Source organism: Ambystoma mexicanum, chromosome 6p, assembly GCF_040938575.1.
Source record: "Ambystoma mexicanum isolate Mex_15411 chromosome 6p, UKY_AmexF1_1, whole genome shotgun sequence".
In the NCBI taxonomy this organism is placed as follows: Eukaryota; Metazoa; Chordata; class Amphibia; order Caudata; family Ambystomatidae; genus Ambystoma; species Ambystoma mexicanum.
The window spans coordinates 344,508,097-344,528,786 of record NC_090935.1 but is presented as its reverse complement, the minus strand read 5'-3'; the positions used below and the strand labels follow the sequence as shown (position 1 = coordinate 344,528,786).

Here is a 20,690-nt window from a genome sequence, read left to right as displayed (position 1 = left end):
CGGGAGGGTTCTGATGGATAGTAGCAAGGAGTTCCAGAGTTTGGATGCGAGGACTGGGAAGCTGACGCCTCCGGCAGTCTGCAGGTTGTATTTCGGTATAGTAAGCGATTGTGATTGGGCAGATCTTAGTGTGTGAGGGGATGTATTGAGAGAAGCGGGAAGTTGAGTAGGTAGGGGCCTGGTTGTTGACACATTTTTGAGTGAGAGTCAGTGATTTGAGCGAAATTCTTTTGGCGACAGAGAGCCAATGTAAGCTCTTCCTGGTGTCAGAGATGTGCGCCGACCAAGGAATAGAGAGGGCTGCTATGATAGCATTGTTTTGGGCGATCTGAAGTTTGTTGAGGTTGCGTTGGTTAGTACCTTGATAAAGTGCGTTGCAGTAATCAAGTTTAGACATAACCAACGTCTTGGCGAGAGTAATGCAGTTCTGGGTAGAGAGGAATGGGCGGCAGGCTGTAATCAACTTACAAGTGTAGGCTGAGGCAGCGGCGACTGAGTTCGTTTGTCGGTTAAGGGACAGTGTGGAATCAAGGTAGATACCCAATGTTTTGGTCTCTTTAGCCACTTTGATGCAGTTACCATCAATTTTGAAGGTGCTGAAGGACGGGTCAAGCTTGCTAAGTCTTTGTTGGGTGCCAAGGATGAGGAGCTCTGTCTTATCATTGAGACAGAGCTTGTGATGTGCCATCCATGTTTGGACGACTTGGTATACGTCGTTCAAAGCTTTGGCGTCTGCGATGTAGTCACCAGTGACGGGGATGAGCATCTGGGTGTCATCCGTGTAGTTGGTGTAGGTAACACCCAGATAGTCAAGCACATCGAACAAAGGTTTGGTGAAAACATTGTAGAGCGTAGGAGATACGCACGATCCTTGAGGAACTACGCATGGGACCGGAGATGGGTCAGCAGATGCAGTGGGTGAGAATACTCTCATGAGTCTATTGTACAGGAAGGATCTGATCCAGTTAGTGGCATTTTCCGAAAAGTGGGCAGTAGATTTCAAGTGTTGGCATAGGATTTGGTGATTGACCAGATCGAAGGCCGCAGAGCGGTCCAAGGGTATTAGTAGGGCTAATTTGCCATTGTCTTTTAAGTCCTCTATTTGAGTTTTCAGATCTAATAAGGCTGTTTCTATCCCATACCTGGGACTGAATCCAGATTGTCTTGTGCCAAGTAAGTTATTAGTCTCCGAATACTTCTGTATCTGGAGGAGGGCCGCTCTATCTAAGATTTTTAGGAGGAACGGGACCGTGGTGATTGGTCTGAAATTAGTAGGTATGGACGGAACAAGTGTAGGCTTTTTCAGCAGTGGGATGACCCAGGCGTCCTTAAGGTTGTTGGGCACAATTCCGTAATGAAATGAGGAATTGATGAAGGTGGTAATGAAGGGAGCAAGGTCGTGGGCAGATTCCTTAATGATAGGGGCCGGGCAGGTGTCCCCTTGGCAGTTGGAAGGTTTAAGGTTGCTGATAATTTTTTTCAACCTCAGAGATAGTAAGAGGAGTGAAGCTAAATGGGGGCTGGGTGAAAGTGGTAGGTGTTTTAGGTGCCAGAGGTTTGGAGAGGAGAGAGTTGTTTGCCATTGATTTTGGCTTGTAAAGTGGTTATTTTGGAAAGGAGAGCATTTTGGATGCTATTGCACCAAGAGCTGTCTTTGTTACAAGTATCTGGTATAGGCGAAGGGGATTCTAATTCTTTGAGAATTTTGAAAAGCTCCTTCATGTTGGATTCAGCTTGCGAGATGCGCAGGTTATACGTTTCTTTTTTTTGCCTGTATAATCGCTTCCATGTAGCTAAGGGATGCAATGAAGAGGTTATCTTTGTTAGAAGCACAAGGGAGACTTTTCCAAAGTGATTCCGTCTTGCGTTTTTCTTTACGCAGAGCTCTAAGATGTGGCGTGAACCACGAGTTCAGGTGAGCTCGTTGTTTAGCTTTCCTAAGTTTGAGCGGGGCTACAGTGTCAATAGCTTTGGCCAGTGTTCGGTTGAAAGTGTCCACCAAGACTGTAGGGTCGTTATAAGATGTGTCATAGTTGTTCAGAGTGGGTAGGATAAGCGGGAGTAGCTTGTCCCTGGTGATGTCCTTTTTATTCCTGGTGGGGATAGAGTGGGCTATTGTAGGTTTGGTAGTAGGAATGGTGGCTGGTAGTTGGAAGATAATGACGTGGTGGTTGGACCAAGCACAGACTGAGTTGGAACTTATCGTAGTATTACAATTTAAGTCTACGATCCAGTCAAGCGGTTTGCCTTTGTTGTGTGTAGGTTCAAGGTTACGTTGTTGGAAGCCTAAGTTTGACACAATGCTTGCAACTTCTGTGACCATGAGATCCTTGGGCCAGACAGCCCAAGATTCAGGTCCCCTAGCAGCAACACTTGTGAATTAGGCTTAGTATTGTTGGATAGGATAGACGTAATATCTTCTGCGAAGGAGGAGAGGGGACCGGGTGGTCTGTAGATGAGGTGAAGTGATGCTGTATTGGTAGGTGAGAGTGAAAGTTTCACTGATAGTGATTCAGCTGAGCAGCAATGAATGTTGGGGATCGGTCTCATGTTGATATTATCCCTATGTATGAAGGCAACACCGCCACCTTTGGACAAGTTAGATAGGCGGTCATTTCTAAGGATAGAGTATCCATCGGGAATGGCTAGTGACAAGAGCGGGCCAGAAGCAGCGTGTAGCCATGTTTCTGTGATAGCAATGAAGTCGAGGTTCTGGGAATAATGAGGTCGGTGATATTGAGGGCATGAGTAGTAAGGGATCTGGCATTGATAAGAGCTCCTTTCAATTCTTTAGGTATGGTTGTGGATGGTTTAGGTGAGGTCTGAGTGGCGGCATGGGTGGTGTTAGTGTGTTGGCGTTGGGCGCACGGAATGCGAAGCAGTCTGGATCCGAGTCTAGCATTTCTAAGTGTAAGTGTGCACGGTTGGTTCGCAGTGGTTTTGGTTGCGAAATGTTTGAGCCACAGGGCTGGTTCATTGAGGTAGGGGTTGGAAGAATGTGTGTAAGTGACGGAGTTGGGTGGTGGAGGTGTGCTATGATGCATTATCGTGGAGTATGCACAGGAGATGTTGCAAGGAATGCAGATAGTGCAGGTGGACGTTGCACAATATGCCTTAGCTAAAGCCCATGTGATGGCTAGGATGAATGTGAGAGTACTTGCCGAAGGGAGGGGCAGCATGTCCACAGTGTTCTGATAATTCCAGAGTGGCAGGATAATTTCAATGTGGCAAGAGACAACTATGTCAGGTGATGACGCAGATACGGCGCAGGCAGATGGTACGTTAGAGTAGCCGAGACTGGACAATGAGCATGGGCTGGCTTATCAGAGTGGGTCACAATGTTAGATGGGCGAGGCAACTATGGCAGATAGTACAGCGTGTCTATAGCTACAGATACTAAATATCAGGAGTAAACTCAAAATGGGGGCTAGTGCCTATAGTTTAACGTGGGCGAACAGAGCACGGCCCAGTAGTCGCATTGCTATAAGGCATAATGAGGCAGTGAGATAGCAAATATTAGCACACATAGGCTAAATAGCATGCGTGAGTGTGGTAAGCTAGGCGTGATACAGGCAGAGCTGGCATGAACTTGCAGAAGTGATTATAGCAGCAAATGAACACCCAGGTTTAAGAGGCACAGTTTGGCTAGAATGCAATGTACCAACAAACAAGAACGATTATAGCAGCAGGGTCCATCTAGGTTTAAAAATCCCAGTATAGGCTAAAATGTACTGTGCTAGAGGCATGAGCGCTAATAGCAGCAGGGTCCATCAAGATTTAAAAATCACAATAAGGGCTAAAAAGCACTATGCAGAGAGGTAGGAACAGTTGCAGCACTATTGAGTTAAAGTGTAAAGCTCATGCAGGCAATTCAGGGAGATATCATTGATACAGATAAGCACAATGAGCGCCAATTAATAAGGTCGCACACGTGTTGCGAACTACATAACAGCGACAACAGGTGCCGACATGGTGGTCATGAAATGCATAGAAGCAACGTGATACAATGCAGTATGCAATTTCTTAGCATAATGTTTGAGAGTTTGCTACAATCCCTCCTTGTGAATGGGGAGACAGAGCAGACATGTTAGAGGCAGAGCAGTACGTAATAACAAGTGTATGTTAGCATACTTATTGATCACAGGGTAATGCGAAGATAGGCCCCTTGGCTTGCCCTTCGGCTACAGCCTATCGGTGAGTTGGAGGGCGGGTGATTGCAGATACAGCCAATCACAGGCTGTGAACGCTGCTGTGCTCCTTGCTGATGCTAGATGTCGTCCTAGGTTGCGGCCATTAACCACGTTGTGAGTAATGGCGGCCAGTGGTGCAACTGGGCAATTCTGAGGTAGTCTGGGTCACAATTTAAGAAATGGGCAATTTAGCAAGGTCGGGGGCAGATGCAGATAAATGTGATGCCAAAAGCAGGCAGTGGGTGAAGATAAACCCACGTTGCTCGTTCAGAGCGGGGGGAGCAGCTGGGGTCTCGACTTTCTCCTGGGGACCTGTAGATGGGCGGAGAAGGCTCCAACCCTCTCCTCCTTGCGCGGCAACGACTCTGCACTTACCACCTAGTTCGGGATACACCTAGATCAGAGGGAATGATGGGTGGGGCGTATGGTGGAAATGCAACGATGCACTAGGGGCTACCAGGATGACACTGAAAAGGGATTCCCAGAAGAATGTGCTGCTCCTGAGAACACAAAAACAGTAGTTTTTATAGCAGTGGTGAAATCTCAGACAGTTTTTTGTAGACAGTTAAAACCACAGAACTTCCATCCATGTGTTGTACTTTCACAGGTTCGGGATGCATGAGGCTATGAGGCTCAGCATTACCTAAAGCGAAGTGGCTTGCATCATGGTTTTTCCCTGGGAACCTGGGCTGCCTCTTAGATAGCAATAGTTGTCTATGGGAAGAAAATTCCAAAGCTAGTCGAGAATTGAGTTTATGAAATGAACGGAATCCTCTGCATTAGAATCAGGTTACATTTATTCTGGCTTATCGAATATCCAAGGAAGAACCAAATGTTGTGCCCCTTTTGAACATTCTGCAAACGGGAAGTCCTGGAAGGGTTTCTGAACAGCCAATCATTTGCAATGGGGTACAAACAAATCTCTTAAAGCACAGCTAGGACCTTAATGAACAACAGCAGGGCAATGTTCATAGCAAAAGGCAGACAATTGTAAAGAAAATTTCCACTTCCTGTTGTGAATATCCGGAAATCACTGATGCCCTTTCATGCTAGGTATACGAAAAGAAGCATACTGAAGACAAGCTTAGACTGACAAAAGGGTTTAGGTAAAGAAACAGCCTGACAACTGTATGGACTGGAATATTTGATCTAGAGACCCGAAGGCCTATCTGTCTGCATCCAGTGCGAAAGGCATTTGGGAGAAGGCCATCCTGGTAATTGTGTGTTTTAGGGGGATCGCAGTTCTGCATTTAAGTTGGCTCCTACGTGTACCCAGCATCTGAATAAAGTGGTAGAGGAACAGTATTCCGATGTCCTATGATGAAGCGGGTACTGGACAAGAAGCCTTTGTGTTTCATCCAGATGCGTGAGCCCAAGGTTGTTCAGCTGAAGTCAGCACTGCAGAAGACCTATTTAGCCACTGGTGTGGGTCAGAAGGGGATATGATAGGGCTAGCCAAGTTAGTAGTGGTGTTACTCGGTTTATGCCAGGTGATTGTAGGCAGCTTGCTTCAATGAGTGAGGGTTGGCTGTGTGAGTAGTGCAAGATGGAGAGATGATATGAGCTGGCTAGATGGTGGGGAGATTTGTTATGCTCAAGTGAACTATTATGCTATAGATTGTTGACTAGTGGTGTTTGAGTATTTGCTAGTCTGCTTTGTTGATGAGGTTTTTGCTGTTCCAGTTTAGTTTAAAGGGTGTGGGCGGACTTATAAATGAGTATAATCTTGTTTATTCCCTGGTAGGTGTGCTCTATACATAATGGCCAGTTGCATGTTTGAGTATCAGCCTGACTCCATCTGAATGTCACAAAAAGACCAACCCAAATGAGCCTGATCCCTTGTAGTCCTTGGCTGATGAGATGAGTGCAGGTTTGTGATATGTTTGTGTAACTAATGTGATGTGGTCACATATAATAGGCTGGTGGATGGGACATAGTGCAATCCCCCCCAGTCCATGATGTAGGGCCTAGAGGAGACATATGCAGGAATTCCCAATCCATTAGCCGACTTGGAACAGCAGCACCCTTTCACCCCTCTATATGTTCCTCCCTTAGTGCTTAAATGGGAACTCAAGTGAACGTAAGTAGGGGTGTCCCCAAGGGTGCATGCTACACTAGACAGGGCAAGGGGAAGGTAAGGGGTGACTGGCCTAAAATAAGGTAAGGTAAAACTGGGATCTGGCCAGATTTTAGGAGGCCCCAACAAAAATGATCTAATCCTTTGGGGAGCTCAAGCGATAAACAGGAAAACTCTTTATTCAGAAAGAGGTTTCCATTACTCTCACGCAGGCCTATTCTTCCTTCGAATGCCTGGTCTGCACGCTCTCCGTGTTGCCTTTCTCCTCTCTTACTCTGGCCACCTTCTATCGGCCGCCGGGCCAGTGCACCACCATCCTCCTGGAATGGGCTGACCTGGCATGTTCTTGCCTTTCCTCCTCCTCCCAACTCCTCCTGCTGGGGGAATCTTAACATCCATCTCGACTCTCCCGACTCTTCAGGACCTTTCCGCAACTTGTGCGACTCTCTCTCTCTCCATTCTATATTCTGGTCCGACGCACACTGCTGGTCACATCTTGGATGTTCTCATCTCCACAGACAGCCCTCTCTCTACCTCACTCTCCTGGACTGATCACTCTTCTCACTTGAAGCTTTCTTCACCTTTCGTACTGGCTCACCCTGCATTGCCTCCCACCTTTTCAAGGTTACCCGACCAATGAAAAGAGTGTCAATGGCTGCCTTTGACTCTACCTACTCTCCTCCTCCTACTCTTGCGGTGGACTCCCACCCTGACACAGCCCTCTCTAACTTTGACCTTTCCATCTCCAACACTCTCAACATGCTCGCCCCTGTCATGAGGGTCCAACTGAAGCCTGCCAAAAAGTGCAACTCTTGGTATGACTCTGATTTGGCTGACCTTAAACGTAAGTGCAGGGCAGCGGAACAGAAATGGGGATCTTCAGGTGCACCCTCTGACAAGCTGGCCTGTGCCTTCTGCAAAGGCAATATAAACTTTTTTCTAACATTGAGGAACTTTTTTTGAGATATCATAGGCCTGTACCTTCGTGACCAAATCGGGGTCACTTGGTGATTATTAGCCTTTTTAGGGTTTTTGTCTTTTGTGGTTGGTTCTTTGTCGCATGTGTGTAGGTCACTATGGAGATACTGAGGTCCTCTACTCCGTTTGTTGTGTCATCCAAGAGGGGCTGAAAATTCAAAATAAAAAACTTTATCAAATACAACTGAACTTTTGGATTTTTCATTCATAGCAAAAGGAAATACACCAGTAATTTATCTTGGCGAAAATAAGTGCAGGCACAGTTGCAACTTTTCCTACAATATAAACTCTGCATCTGGTCCAAGAAAAGAGTCCATATTCAAGCCTACATCTCTGTGGCATCCAACAACATGGCCAAACTTTTCAAAGTCTGCAAGGAACTGGCCAACCCTACTGCAGACTCATCCCCTATTGCACCCACTCAGGCCCTTTGCACAGCCCTGGCTGCACACTTCATCGCCCAAACACAGGACATCTTGTCTTCTCTTTCTGCTGTACCCACTCAAGCACCATCATCTCTTGGGCCCCTCTCAGCTGCCCCCAGCCCTCCCCCTCTTCTCTCCTCCCTCTCCCCTGTCAGACCTAAGGAGTTTCCAAACAAGTCCAGCCTATGAAAGCCTCTTCCAAACAGGTGGACCCCTGCCCCTCCAAAACTATCAAGGACAACATTGACTCGCTCACTCCGGCCTTGGCAGACCTCTGCAACCTCTCCATCACTGGAGTTTTCCCCACTTCTCTCAAGCACTCTCTTGTGCACCCTCTGCTAAATAAAACTCTCTGCTGGTCCTTCCATTCCGGCAAACTATCGCCCAATCTCTATCAATCCTTTCCTGGGCAAACTCTCTGAGAAGTTGGCTATCTCTTGGCTTACCCTCCACACTGAATCTGTTGGCTATCTCCATGACCATCAGTCTGGCTTTAGAGCATCCAGAGGCACGGACACTACTCTTCTGAGCACCCGTGAAGACCTGCTTTCAAAATGTTGACTCCAACTCTCCCTCTGTCGTCATCCTTCTTGACCTCTCTTCTGCTTTCGACACGGTAAACCACAACATCCTGATCTCCCATCTGCGTGATACCCTGGGCATCACAGAGCAGGCCCTGGCACGGTTAGCCTCCTTTCACTCTGATCCTCCTTCACAGGTGGTTCTTTCTCTCTGCTATCACTCTCTCTACTTGTGGTGTTCCTGAGGGATCTAATCTATCCCCCTGGTTCATCAATGTCTACATGGCCCCTTTGGCCCACAGGATCTCTGCCTTCACCGCCAAATTTCAGTTTTATACGTATGGCATACAGCTCTCTTTCAGGCTACCCTCTGCCTCTTCTTCCTCCTCCTCATTCATCCCCGACTGTCTGTCCGCAATTCAGTCCTGGTGTGCTGCTAATGGTCTCTGCCTTAATGCCAGTAAGACAGTGGGAAAGCGGGTTCAGGGGTCCCAATGAGGATGATCTCTTTCTGGCTGGCCTCCCTTGGTCCTACGCCCTCACCCACCAGTGAGGCAAAAAATCCGGGGGTCATCTTTGACTCCACTTCCACCCTCTCTTCTCACATCTCGGACATCTCTAAAAAGTCCCACTACCAGCTGCACCTCCTTGGAGGTATTCTACCTTTTCTCACTTTACCCCAGAGACTCACCGTCTCCAGAGCCCTGGTTCTCTCTAGATTGGACTACTGCAACAGTCTCTTTGTCAATCTTCCTTTTACTCTCCGACCTCTTCAACTTATCCAGAACAGAACTGTGAGACTCACATTTTTTTTTAAACACTCTTTATTGACATTTTATAAGAATTCACTCAATACTCCCAACTAACCCCGTCCACCCTTTCCCAATATCCCCCCCATATACATCAACAGCCTTAATCAAACAGTTCAACAATTTCCCAACCCCACCCTAGCCCCCTAAATCCCCCTCCCGCCCCCAAATGTCCCGTCTGACTACTCCGCTCTCCACTGGTCACAGCACACCGAGTTCCAATGTCTATTGTTCCTTGAGAGTCAAGCAGGTTCCCCTCCAGTTAGCCCCTCCGCCTTTTCCCCCTCGCGTCACCTCCTCATATTCGCTCTCATTCACATATTCCTTCACAGTGGTCTTAAGTCATTGTCTCTTGACAGATCATTCAGCAGTTGGGACCAGTGAATCGTCACCTCCTCCCTTTCCCCCTCCCAATCAGCATTCTGCAACACCGTTAATTCCGCCAGACCCCATCTCCGCACATAGCTTTATTGCTGGTCTTTCCGCCATAGGTTTACTGCTGGGCCCTGCAGAGATTTCCATGCTATTGCCATACGGTGCTTATCCAGTATGAGCAGGAACCGGCCCATTCTATTGCGTATCCTATTCCGCTTCCCCCTGGCAACTTCCCCCACAGGCAGATCTCCGGGCACCGCTTTAAGCTGGTCCACAGCACCCCATTCACTCCCATAAGAACTTCATCCCAATATTCCGATATTATCTCACACTCCCATACCATATGTCAGAACCCTGCCCGTTCCACCCTACATCTAGGATATTCGTCTGAGAAATCCCCATTCATTGCCCGAAGTGCCACCGGAGTAATATATACCCTATGTAGAATATTGAATTGGATCAGCTGAAAGCGGGCATTCCTCGACGTCTTCCGAACCAAGTCCTAGACCTGCCCCCATTCCTTACCTGAAATAGAGCGCCCCATATCCACCTCCCACTTCTCCTTGACCTTCCACTCCCCCCACCCGCAACACCCCTCTTCCCCACGGCCTTATAGATCCGTGAGACGTGCGCCCCCCCCCCCATCTGAGTGACCAATATTCGAAGCACCGGGCATGGCTCCGGCTCCTCTGGGATCCCTTCCCACAACTCTGCCAACCTACGCACCACCGCCCCATATGCTAGAAAAAAACCCTGTGGCAGGTCAAATTTAGCACACCATTCCTTACAAGTAAGGAGCGTCCCACCTTCAAAGAGGTCCCCTACCTTTTCACATCCCTTCTCCCTCAGCCTCCGTATCCCCACCCTCCCGATCGCCTGACGGAGCTTCTGGTCAGCCCCTGTGGGAGGTTACTCTCATATCGCCCCTTTACCCCTCTACCACCAACATATTTCCTCCATGTCTCCCTCACCGCCTTGAAGACAACCGATCTCCCCATATCCCCCCTAATGGGTGCCGTAGGAGTTCCACCGGCCTGTGGTCCGGCTGCAAGGGCCCCATCAATGCCTTTAGGGATTCCCCCTCTGACTGATCCCACACCAGGACTGATTGCAATTGCGCCGCCACAAAGTAATTTGTCCCCCTTCCTCTATAGCTCTTTGCAAAATTCGAAAAGACGCCCTTCTCCTTCCGGCTCCCTAATCTTAACATCCAAGATTTTAAAGAACACTTTCTTCGCCACATACGGTATATTAGTAAAGAAGTAGAGCAATCGCGGCAGGATCACCATCTTACATAGCGCCACTCTGCCCATCAGGGAGAGGGGTAACGCCTTCCAGAAGTGGATGGAGTCCCCTATTTTGGATAGTGCCCTTCCCGTGTTATGCACGAACGTGTCCACCACCTCATGGAATACCCGCACCCCCTTTGTCTCCCATTTTATCCCCAACTCCGGCAATTCCTTCAACGGGCGCTCACGCAGTCCCACCAGCGGAAACAGAACCGACTTCCCCAGATTTATGCAAAAACCCGACATGTACCAAAAGTTCCTCAATATTTCCAAAAACTCCGGAGATATGTCTTGGATATATTTATATAGTAACAAATCATCCGCATAGACGGATACTATATGTCTTTGCCCCCCCCCCCCACCTCAATTCCGGCCTCCATCATCTCTTGACGTAGGAACGCCGCCAGCAGCTCCAAGGCCAACACAAACAGAATCGGGAAAGCCGCACACCCCTGCCTTGTCCCCCTTCCCAACTCCCACATCCCAGACACCCAATTATTATTCCTCACCATTGCTAGCGGTTTATTATAAAGCAGCGCCAACCACCTGCACATATTCTCCCCAAACATGAATTCCCGCAGCACTCAAAACAACCACTTCCATTCTAGGGAATCGAATGCCTTCATGCCGTCGAATGAAGCTATCGCCATATCGCACCTCTGTGACTTTACCAGGTCCATCACATGATGCAGCCGGTAACTATTGCCCGATGTACTCCTGCCCCCGATAAACCTGCATTCGTCCGGGTGTATTAAACTCGGCGCCACCATCGCTAAACTAGCCGCTAGGATCTTCCCTAGGATCTTCCCGCCCACATTTAATAGGGAAATGGGCCGGTATGCCGCAGAGTCCCTCGGATCCTTCCCCTCCTTCAAGATCACCGTAATCACCGCTTCCCTCATTGATTCTGGGAGGTAGCCCCCCTGGAATGCCTCCTCATAGACCTTCTGGACCTGTGGAACCAAGAGGTCAGCAAACGCCGCATAAAACTCCACCGGAAGCCTGTCGCTGCCCGGTGCTGCGCCCCTTCTCATGGTGCGGATCGCCCAACGAATGTCGCCCTCCTCTATAGGAGCCTCCAGTTCCTCCCGCCGATCCTCTCCCAATTTTGGCAAACACAATATCTCCATGAGGTCCTCCACCTCTATGTCTGTATATCCTTCCTCGCTGGTATATAATTCCTCATAATATGTTACGAAGGCCTCATTAATCCCCTTCTGGGTCCGGACCACCTCCTCCGTACTTGACCTTAACTGGGTTATTACTCGGCTCGGATTTTCCCTGCTAATTAACCAGATCAGCAGCTTACCCGCCTTATTCCCTTCTCCATGGAGTCTAACATCCCGCCTATTGTTGTCAAAGAGTGACAGTTCCATCAGGGTCTTCTGGTGAAGCTCCAGTGCCCATGCCAAGGCCTCCCCTACTCCCGTGCCTCCCGCCGCCTCTCTATCCAGCTCCGCCACCTGCGCTTCCGTCCGCTGCAACGTGTCTACGAGATGTCTGCGCATTCCTACTGTCATGGCCAGACGTTTCCCTCTTATGGTCGCCTTAAAGGCCTCCCACAGCACTCCCTTGGTTTCCACCGAGCCCTCATTCAACTCAAAGTATGAACTGATCTCCTCTCTAAGTTCCACCACAAAGGCCCCATCTCACGCCGCCTCCCTCTAAATACGCCACAGCCACCGTGGAGGGTCCCCGCCAGATCCAAACAGCGTTGCCACCAAGGGGGAATGCTCCGACAAGGGGCGCTCCAGATACTCCGTCTGCCCGAAATACTGGCAATACTCCCTTCCCGTTATTATATAATCCAAATGCGAGTACGAGCCATGCACACTCGAGTGATAGGCTAACCCCCTTTCCTCCCCATGCTTCTCCCTCCACACCTTCACCAGATCAAGTTCCCGAATTATCTCCTGTAAAGAGCCCGCCACGTACTTCGCAGGCACCCCTCTACTCCCCAACCCATTCAGCCGCTCGTCCAGGTGGCAATTAAAATCTCCCCCCATATTATCATATCCCCCCTGTACGCCCCCATCATGCGAAGCACCGAGGGAAAATACTCCTCCTCATCCACATTCGGCGCATACTAGTTAATCAAGCAAAGTGGCTTATTCTCCCACAGACAACGCACGAAGACCGTTCTCCCAATCCCATCCTTCATCACCGCCTCCACCTTCAATGGCGTACCCCTCGCCACCCATATAAGCACGCCCCTAGCCTGGGTTGAGTACGTCGTCACTTACCTGTCCTCCCCACAGTTTCCCCAACTTCCCCAGCATCTCTGCATTCGCATGCGTCTCTTGCAATAGGGCCTCTTGTATACCTTGCCTTTTCAGGAAGTCCCCCACCCTCCTCCTCTTCTGATAGGTCCCCAACCCCCAGACATTCCAGTGAGACTCATCTTTGACCTCAAGCCCAAGGACTGCCTCTCTCCAGCGCTGAAATCCATCCACTTGCTCCCAGTGGCTGAAAGGATTAAGTTCAAATCCCTCTGCATAGTCCACACGTCTCGTGGCCCGCACTACCTACAACACCCTCTTCCTAAATACTCTCCTTCTAGAGCCCTCCACTCGGCCTCCTCCAACTCTCTGCGGGTGAGCCGTTTCTACAAACAGATATTTGGTGGTAGATCTTTATCCTCTGCAGGTGCCTCCCTGTCGCTCTCCGTCTTTCTCTCTCCCTCTCCCCTGTTAACCTCTTTTCTCTTCTCTCCTTCTTCCCTTCTCCTTTATCCTCCCCAACTTTGCTCAGGTAGCCTGATGCACCTACAGAGCCTCAGAGGTCCCAGGTTCCCCCTGCCAGCCCTACACTTGCCTCCGAGCCTCTGCACTCTGCCTGGCACTACTGCACTCGGAATATGAGAGGGGCAACATCTCTGCACTTCACGCAGGCCCCTGATGGACTGGGAGTACTTGTTCACCCTGCCCCGCACTTCCACGACCTTGAATGCACTAGGCCTAGCGAGATAGTTTGCCCCATCCTTCCCTCCTGTCATGCACTTGCACTAGTAGAAATGCCTAAGGCCTAGTATGCTAGTTAATTTTGTTAGATCATTCGAATAAATTCGATCAAACTTGAAGGCCTAATAATGACTACTGTAATAATGACTACTGTTTTCGCTTGTTTCCCTTCCCACCTTGAAGCGCTTTGTAGCACTTCACTTTTGTGGAAGCGCTTTTCAAATAAACAATTACAAACCCATATCCTTATCTGATATAGCGCCTACCCTTCTTTCAGACTTTTCTTTAATAGTTTTGCGCGAGGTCCGAACCAGCAAACCTGGTAGTCTAGATGAAAGGAGGTAACCTGGTGCAAAAGATAGAAACACCACCAGTAGGCCAGCGTTCCCATTCACCTGGCCTTTGACTTTGTGCAAAGAGAAGTTTGTATTTGCAACAAGAATTGCTAGATACCTCATGCTGCGTGCACACTAACATGGATGCTCGTGACTCGAGAACTGTAAATATCACCAACTGGTTTGAGTAAAGACATCTATTGTGGTACGTCCCCCCCCCACCCATCCCCCGAACGTACAGTGGTCCTCGAAAGTAGAGTGTCATGATATACAAAGCTTCAGCCAGATCGGTAAGATTCGTGGATTTCCAACACTTGCGAGCAGGAGCGTGAGCCTCTGCTGTGCGTGCCCTGCCTGGTAGCGCCAGTAAGATAATTCCCCGATGGTAAACCGCCTCAATGAAGGCTTAAGCGGTGACCTCAAGCTAATGTGTGCAAGGAAAAGAGATGCAACTGGGTGTTTGATAATCCTGGCATGGAACAGCCTCTCCAGACGCTCACTGGAATCAACCTCTTATCTAAACATAACATAACAATTACACAATCAACAGGCCGACTCACACAATTAAAATGGAGCAAATAGTCACAAGTATTGTGGGAGCCAGAAGTAGGAGATAGAGAGAGTGAGTTGGTGCATAGTGGAGCAGCAGAGAGTAGTAGGAGGAGCAGAAGAGTGCCAGAGAGAGGAGTGGAGGAAGTGAAAGAGGCACTGAGAAGAAAGGAGGAGGAATCCATGACATAGGCAGGTTATACAGGTGGCGGGAGCATCTTGATGTTCAAGTAACATAAAATAATGAGGGGCTTGAAGTTCTGCCGAGAACACTGGTTGCCATAGTGATTTATTTTGGAAAGTTAGTATATTTTCATTTGACGAATCCACTAGAACCGCATCCCTATACACAGGGGCGTTGCTAGGGGGGGGCTAAGGGGGCTATAGCCCCTGATCTTTTGGTTGTAGCCCCGGATAGAATCTCAGGAGCTACAGCCAAAAGACTAGCTAGCCCCCAGTCCCAACAGTTCTGACATCCGCATAGCCCTGGGTCTTTTCCAGACCTAGCAACTCCCCTGCCTATACATCAGTCATCCAGGAAATTATAGACATTTAGGTCTTGCCACCAGAGATGGGCCACTATAGAGTCAGAACATTTTTGTAGACCTCTGGGGCTGAGCACAGTCCAAACAGGAGCACTGCAAACTGCTATTGGGTTCCACCTATCACAAACTAGGAGACGTCTGAGCTTGTCAAATATGGATGTGAAAAAAGGCATCCTCCAAGTCTACAGTTTCAAAATTGTCTCCCATTTGTATGCACAGGATCACTTGTTTGAGGGTTGCCATTTTGAACTCAATTTTCTTGTGAACTTGTTTAGGTGCCATAGGTCTAGAATTGGCCACGAGCCTCTATTCTTTTTCTCACGAGATAGCACCTAGAATGTAATCCTCGACCACTTAGGGAGAGGGGGTCCTGCTTTGAAGCCTCTTCCTCGAAGTGGGATTAGAACACTTGCAGCATAAGACAAATGTGCTGCTGCTGTTATGGAGCACAGCACAGTGGGATATTTTCAAATTCGATAATCCCTTGCTTGAATATTTGCAGCACCCATTTGGCCAATGATTTGGGATGCCACAGGAGCCAAGAGAGGCTACTACCTCATGGATGACTGATCTATCATTTCATTGTGTATATCATCTGGCAAGTGTTCCACAAACTATAATATAAAATGCCTTATCTCCCTGTCATATCGCAGTTATGGTCAAGGCATTAAGTGGCTCCAATGGTCTGCCAATGCCTGTGCTTTTGTGAGGTTGTGGCCAAAACCTTTGTGCTTGTAGTGTGCATGATAATAGACTCCAGGGCCATCAGTAGTGATGCATGAGACAACTGAGCAGTGTTGGACAGCCACTGAAATAACTGAATTTGGTGTAAGTTGGCCCTGGAGACAGAGAGACACGTCATCACTTACATAACATATCAGCCATGCTGACCAAGGAAGCATTGAAAAGGAGAGATCTGGGTGCCTGCCTTCTGAATTGGGTTGGGGGTAGGTATGGTGGCAGTAACTTTGCAAGGTTCATATCTTCTCTCAAAAAGGAGTAATTTAATGTTTTCAGTAGTCACTTCTTGAAGGTTGAAAAGAGTGGAAGCTTGTAACATTATCTGATCAAAGAGTAGGGCAGGAGAGCAGGTGGGGTAAATCTCAAGGGGCCATTTTATGCACCATAAAGACTTTCCATTCAACAAGTTCTTGGATGTTAAAGGCTATATTGCCTTCCTCTGTTTCTTTTACTCTGTCAACCGTGGGCGCTCACACCCTGTGGGTCATCCTAGTCACAGTACTTTGCTTCACCTTCTTCTTCCTCATGTACTGGCAGAAGGTTAAGAGGTTGACGAGAAGGTAAGGATGCAGTCCTTCTAAAGTCAATCATTGCTGGACATTGTGGCGACGAGTCACTGGCTGGATTTAGGTGCATTCTGGTAGTCTCCCACTGGAGGAAGCAGAGTTAAGCTAGCTGTTCCCTAAGGATTGCTACTGAGCTGGCAGCAGCCCTTGTAATGGAGGTGGTCTTCAAGTCAGTGTGACACTGACATTCATCCAGAATGTGTTGCCATAACTGCATCAGCTCAGGTTGAAAAGCCTCATCCTCCTCTCCAGCAGGTGTCGGGTGTCGTAAGCATGCCAACTTTTTGTGGGCCTTTGCAAATCCCCATAAACCCCAACAGGTCCCCCAAGACTAGAGTACTATATGCACAGTACAGTCTAGGATAGGCCCCTAAAGGTGTGGAGGGTATACACCTCTTCGCCGTGTCCAGTAGCAGACAAGCAAGACACTAGTAAATTAGTATTGAAATGCTGCCATATAACCCACTTACCGATAAAAAAGAATACACTACCTGAGGTTTCAAAGATGCAAGACGAAGAGCAGGAGTTCAGATGAAAAACAAATAAATAAGAACAGACATAGCTATGCTGATCCTCCTTGACTTATAATAGGGAAAATAACAAATGCATAAGGAAATCACCACTGATTAAAAGATCAGCCGAGTGAGAAAGAAGCAATCTAATGATCTGAACACAGTTAAAGTCCATACATCCAGGACCCAAGAGTAAACAATCCAAAGTATACTTGAAGAAAGTTATTAGAAAAGCAATCCAATCAAAACAAGGTAAGCAAAGAGACTGCTGATCCAAAGTTCGTAGGCCTGACACAAAGAGCGGGAAGAAAACACCAGGACGCGTTGTGGGGCACTGAGTACAGGTTCCAGCTCCGTATTTAACTGTCAGCACGCAAGCGCACGCATCATTGTGTGATGGAAGGCGGCGTAATGTGAGCATACAGGGTTATGGGGCTTCTATTCTGGGAATAGGACTGCGGCTGTACACAGCCTTCCACACTGCAAATGCCAATCAGCCCTTCGGAATACGGCCCTCTGTCTTACGTAAGGAGAATTTCTGACATCTGGCCCTGGGAAGGCTCAATGAAAACCCACAGGGTGCCTTGTTCTCTTAGTCCAAAGAAGAAGAGTACTGTGCAGTGTCGAGAAAAATCTCAGGCAAAAGAGACAGCTCTATTATTGGGAACATGGGTGTAATGAGATCCAAAGAAGCACAAGATTACCAAAGTGTAATAGGATGTGGCCTCTCTGTCTCTTGTTGACAATGGTGCCTATGCCCTCATCGGCAGGTTGTCTTGGTTGATGGAACGGCAATCAGAGATGGAACTGTCAATGGACCGGATGGTGTTGATGAAGGGGTATCAGTGATGGTGCCGTTGACAAGAGGTAGATGTTTTTGATGCGGTCTGTCTTGTTCAGTATATGCCTCCTTTCTTGGATGAGTCCCAACATGGACAGAGGCAGATTTTGATTTGATTTAGTAGCAGCCAGAGGCAGGAGAAGGCAAACAAGAAACTTTACAGAAGAGAGGCAAGACATATGGACATCCTTAGCCTTCTTTTCATCTGGAGATTTATCCTACAAGAGTACTCTCCTCTTGAAGAGCTTGTTGTCTCTCCCTAGTTCTCCCTTTGGGAGCAAGATTCAGGGGTAGTTCAAGATAATTCATCGCTATTAGAGAAGGGCCTCCCTTCACTGAGGAAAAGAAAAAACAAGTCTCCTGTGTCAGTCAGAGGTGTTGAGGAAAATCCATTTCATTTCAGACCTTGCACAGTTCTGCCCTGTTAAAAGGGTGTGAGTAATATATGCACTCCTCTGAGGATCTTTTAGGAATATATTCCTTTTTTTACAAATTACAATCCTGGAACACAGATATGACTGCCTGCAACCTCAGACATCCACGGTATAAAGGGTGGTTCCAGCAAAAACACTGCCGGTTAAAATGAGATGAAACATGGATGGAAACTGGAAGACAACGTTCTTAACAGATCTAGCAACACCTGCGAAACGTAAACATACTTAGTTTGCTTTGCATTTGCACTTTTAAAAAGCAATACAATCTCAGAAATGGCTGAGAAGACTCAGCTAGTGTAGGATATCGCACTTAATCCTAATCCCTCAATGGCCCAGAGGAAAATGTACTGAAGAAGGTGTAAAGGCTATATATTAAATGTTTTTCATTATTGCTATGGCATTTGATTATATTGAAGATTCCCAGTCTTATGATGGGGGAGTGTTCAAAGCATGTCAATCCATGAAATAACCAATGCCGGAGAAATCACTTAGGGGGTGGTCTTTTAGCGGGAGGTGGGAGAGCCATATGGAGGAAAGAGAAGTATGGACTTGGGGCACAGTAGTCACTATGGTGAGTAACATGTACTTACTCCTAGATTTGTGCTAAAGTTTAGACCACCATTCTGCATGAAACAAATTTGTGGAGAGTTGATAACATAAATTCAAGAGGCTTAGGCACACATGCGGAAAGCAGAATATTCAAGTTCCCCACCGGATTTGGTTCCGCTCTTGCCTTTTTAGTCATGTCTTGCTGCAATGGAAGCCCAGATCAGGACTGCAGCCACCACAACTGTCTGAACTGAAGGGGGCCCTGTGGTGGCTTGTAAGTTTAAGAACTCTGGGACCCCTCAGAAACCTGTTTTGATGGAAGAAGATAACTTATTTTTCCAGTGAATCCTCTCTTATAGGATGGAGTTAAACATGTGTTAGTTAAATTCTCAAGGTTGTATAACAACTTAACTTTGAAACTAAAGAACTTGTGTCATCAGGAACAGCTTCTTAATTCTACATCTCAGCAGAAACCTCTGTAAATCAGTGATAAATTTCCCTGCCAGACCTTGCTGATGGATGCAGTCTCTCCAAGAGGATTGAGTGTCGACACAAGCCACATGATGTTGGATTGGGGGCAGAACCTGAACCAGGAGATAGAACACAAGAAATCCATCAGACCAAAGGTGCCACATTCTTGCGGCTAAGGCTGGTTAGGCATAGGGTGTCCATCCAGGGGGCAGGACCAGGGTGTGTTAAGCAGAAAGAGGTCTACCCAAGAGAAGGGGTGTGCCGTCCCCTGGTCCCACATCAGAACTGTAAACCAACCCCAGGGATGGGCATATAAGACAAACTCTATCCCAGTTACACAAGGAAACGCAAGCAATTTGCATTACACAAATGAGAAGCTGAAAGGCACATCCAAAGGCCTATAAAAAGGTGGTTGGCGTTAGGATGACAAGCTCATTCTAATTTGGCTGCAACAGTGAACGGAAGTGCTGGAGAAGAAGCTGCAGCAAGAATAGAAGGCAGTAGATTGGAATGGAGGGCCTGGAGCCTGCAGAGAGCCGGAGACAGGCTGGAGGAGAGGCCCAGAAGACTGGGGAAAGACAGAACCTGGAGGCGGGGGAATAAGAGGCCACACAGGCTGTGAAAGAAAAAGTATAGGGGGCTGGGAAGAGAAAGGTGGCTGGGAAGACAGATTCAGAATACTGGAAGGCAAAAGATTTAGTGTGCGAGAAGAAGAAAGACCCACAGGGTTGCAAGGAGAAAGACCAAGAGGGTTGGGACCAGAGAAATCCATAAGGTGGGAAGAGTTATCAGACCAGGAGAGGGGGATGAGAAAAAAGGAGATAGGGGGAAAGAGATATAGCGTTGGTAGAAGAGTTGCAACTGGTGGAGGTGTGGAGAAACATCTAGAAAGAGAAGGAGCAGTTGTTGAGGAAAGTGAAGCAGATAAAAGGTGGATAGAAAAAGTACAGAGGAGTGGAATATTGCTAAGGGGGAGAAGGGAGACAACCTTAGGGGAGGAAGAACAGTAGCTAGCAAGAGAAGGTGGTAGGCCATAAGACGCCAAGGGGTATACTTGATAGAGGTGGAGGGCTGAGCTTTTGATGAGATGTCCAGGAGAAGCAGGAGAAACTCAGAACAAAGAAAAGTGGGCCCAGGGCAGCATCCTATAAAGGGAAAGAGGGAGACTGGTGCAGGTGGCTGGAAAACGAGGACTTCAATGGGAAGGCAAGTACTAGGAAACCTAGGTAGTACCCTAACCACAACATACGATAGTCTCTACTCTCCCTGCATCTCCGGACCTTGGTTGAAGGCCAGCTCCACTTACCACTACCAAGCACACCAACAGGCTCCAGTCTGCCACTAAAACTCAGGAAGAGGCACTTCAGAGTGAAATACAGAATAAGGGTGAAGGATAAGAAGGGTCCAGGAACTCCTTATCCTGAGACCAAGTGGAGAAACACCCTGAGAAGACCACAGAAGGAGGGTTTGTGAACCCATTCAGGCCAGAACTGAGAAAAGAGGAGAAGATAGCCTAATAAAAT

At 47.9% G+C, this 20,690-nt stretch overlaps 1 protein-coding gene across 2 annotated transcripts in view; it reads right to left on the bottom strand.

Annotated features, from left to right (window-relative positions):
- TTC23L (tetratricopeptide repeat domain 23 like) overlaps positions 1-20,690 on the bottom strand; it is a 482,150-nt gene that overhangs the window by 10,015 nt on the left and 451,445 nt on the right. The gene's annotated exons all lie outside the window — the stretch shown is intronic.